Here is a 3,510-nt window from a genome sequence, read left to right as displayed (position 1 = left end):
CTCTTGTAAACTCATCTCCAGTGTGGCATCACCAATTGTGATATCAAAACATTATCAAGTCATCATATTGAAACATCACATTGCCATCATGATATCACTGTGCCATTGTGTTTTCAAAAACCTGCTATGTCTTCATAGAGTTTTAGAAAATTCCTGGCCTTTTATACTTCAGACTTCTTCTGTGAACTCATCTCCTCATTGTGAAATAGTAGCAACTGAAATTGGACATGTGATTATGAAATGTGACTTCACAAAACTATTTGATTTCACCACCAATGTGACATCACAAACCTATTGTGAGCTTTCATAGCCATTTGACATCACTATCACATTGTGACATCCCAAACCTATTAGGATCTCTTAGCACCTTTGAAAAAACATATGGCCTTTGTGACATCACAGTCCTTTTGTGTAACTATACCTTCATTATGAATTGACAATTGATATCAGACATGCCATTGTAACATCAAGAAACCTTTATGACATCACCAGTGTGACATCATTCTCATTAGGACAACATCAACTACTTTTGACATCACAAAACTACAACAAGATAGCATTATGAGATCACATTGTCATTGTGATGTTATAGACAGATTGTGAATGCCTGTTTCTAATTTTTTTTTTTGTTGTGGGGCTTGAACTCTGGGTTTGGGTGCTGTCCCTGCTTTTCAGCTCTAGGCGAGCACTCTATCGCTTGAACCACAGCACCACTTCTGGTTTTCTACGACTTTTTATTGGAGATAAGAGTCTTATGGACTTTCCTGTCTGAGGTGGGTTTGAACTGTGATCCTCAGATCTCAGCCTCCTGAGTAGCTAGGATTACAGGTGTGAGCCACCAGTGCCCAGCTTTTTCATACTAATTCAAATTTGACATGTGTGTTATAAAAGAAACATAATGTGACCTCATAACCATTGTAACATCATAAATCAGCAGTGACATCAAATTGTCATTATGACACCATCAGCTCATTGTGACATCACCAAACAACAATGGCATCACAGCATTATAAATCACAGTGTCATTGTTACTTCATAGACATAACAGCATGAAGGCCTATCTGTGAATTCATTCTATTTCAGAAATCCATTTTGACCATATAATAATTGTGATATCACAATCTTTTGTGACATTACATTACCATTGTGATATCATTAACCTGCTGTGCCATCACAAACCAATCCTGTCCTTATAAGTTTTGTAACATACTGCCATTGTCACATATTAGGCCCTTTTTGAGCTCATAATCTGTTTTCAATATCATATTCCTTGTATGACATGTGATGTCAGAAATCCCCTGTGATATCATACTGCCCGATGTCATGACCATTGTGTCACATTGTGACATCACAAATCTGTTAGAATGGCATCATGTTTGTAATAACACATGCCTTTGGAGGCAGTACAGTCCCTTTTTGAACTCATATATTCATTGCCAATTAATGAAAATTGAGATCTGCCATGCCACTCTGACATCATGAACCCATTGTGACATCGCAAACTTATTGTGACTGAAGTGATCCCCGCGACTCGGGATCCCCCGAAGAGACCACCAGAGACTGCGACCAATGCAATCAGCAAAGAGTCATTTATTGGCAAGCCCAGGCTTGGTTCTCCGTGCACTCGGTAACCGGTGATGCTAAGAGGCCCCGAGGCTTGGGTTACAAAATTTTTATATACTTCTTGAGGTAGGGCAGAGACTTATCACACATAATAACATTTTGTAACAAATCATCACACATGGCGGAAAAATCATAACATTACTTTAGCATATGATTGGCGTATTACAGAGCAGGAAAGTATAAGGGACAGGGGATTGGGTGGTTTAAGAGCCGATGTGCTTTAAACTGATTGGTGGGATATACTAGGTAAACTCCAGTGCTACTTGATAACCTGCAGGTGCTCTTGACTAAGATAGTGATCTCCAGAGCCCAGAAGGGGCTTTCTGGCATTTCAGATATGCTGATAAAGCACCCTCTGTGCTGATAAGGCACCAGCTGTGATGATAAGACACCAACTGTGCTGATAAGGCACCACCTGTGGTTTTAAGGCACCAACTGTTCTGATAAGGCATCTGTGCTGTTAGGCACCATCTGTGCTGATATCCTGTGTTTGTGTAACAGACCAGAACCATCTGTGGTTCAGAGAATTGCTCCATCAAGCCCTTTTTATCTGCAGTGAGTCGAGGTTCAAGCAACACGAAATTACTTATTTAACAAAAAGCAAATTACAGAAGCAAAACAAGCAGTTAGTAACTATAATATTAACCTGATCAGTATTGTCCAGTCTTTCATGACCTCATCATGCGAATGGCATCAACAACTAATTGTGGCATTATTTTGACATGATATTGTGTATTGCCGTTGTGATATCACTATCCCATTGTGTTTTTACAAACCTATTATGGCCACATCACATCTTAGAAAATTCATGGCCTTTGAGACTTCAAGCTCTTTCTGTGAACTCATGTACTTATGACCTCTAAGGCAAGGAGAAAAATGATCGAGTCACATTTAATAAAATGAACTAGTTTACACTAGAAAGGGGACTGGGATTACCTTATCCTGGACTGGATACCCAGGTCCAAGAGCAGCCTTGACCACCAAACCTCAGACCTCCAATGGGCAGCCAGACCCTTTCTTAATTGGTCTGCAAACCAACAGCCAAAAAACTATCATCTCCAAAGTGCCAAACCTCAATGGGCAAGGCTTTTTACTTTTCCATTCTTCCCTCCTTCGCTACAGACCTGTCCTTCCTTCCTAGTCTTTCCCTTTTTCCCTTCCACCACTCCCTTCTTCTCTTCAGGCCTTTCCACTCTCCACAGGACTGCCCTACTCTGCCCCAGTGACCACTTTCCAACTTTCTGCTCTCCCTCAACTTCCTCTCTTCTCGGGTTTTTCCCTTCCTGCTATCTCACCACTTACTTCCAACCTGGTAGCTCCCATTTTTATCTCCCCTTCCAGTGCTCTGAAAATGCAACCTATATATAGGTTTTATCCCTCCTCACTCCAACAGGTCTTCTGTCTAACCATCACTTCCCAAGCCCAATGCTCAATCACTTCTTGACAGCTCACTATGTGAAGCTTGACACATCCACATTTGGTGGCATTCCCCACACTCTCTGGTGGGCCAGGCCAAGAATTTACTATGGTTATCGGCTCCCACAGATAATTCTGGCTCTACTGGTTATTACATTATCCTCATAGTGAATTAGAAGCAATTGAAATTGTATATGTCATTGTTATATTACAAACTTGATGAGACATCAATAACCCATTGTGACCTCATCACTGCGGTGATATCACAAACTCATTGTGATATTACATTGCAATTGTGCCACTATGATCACATTGTGACATCCCAATCCTATTATGACCTCAGAAGTTTTGAAAGAAAGCATGGCTTTTGTGACATCACTGGCCCTTTGTGTACCCATACCCTCATATTGAGCTAATGACGATTGAGATCAGACATGCCATTTTAACATCGCAAAACCTCTGTGACATCAT

This window comes from Dipodomys spectabilis, unplaced genomic scaffold (assembly GCF_019054845.1).
Source record: "Dipodomys spectabilis isolate Male_0828 unplaced genomic scaffold, ASM1905484v1 ptg000368l, whole genome shotgun sequence".
NCBI lineage: Eukaryota > Metazoa > Chordata > Mammalia > Rodentia > Heteromyidae > Dipodomys > Dipodomys spectabilis.
This window is presented reverse-complemented; position numbering follows the sequence as displayed.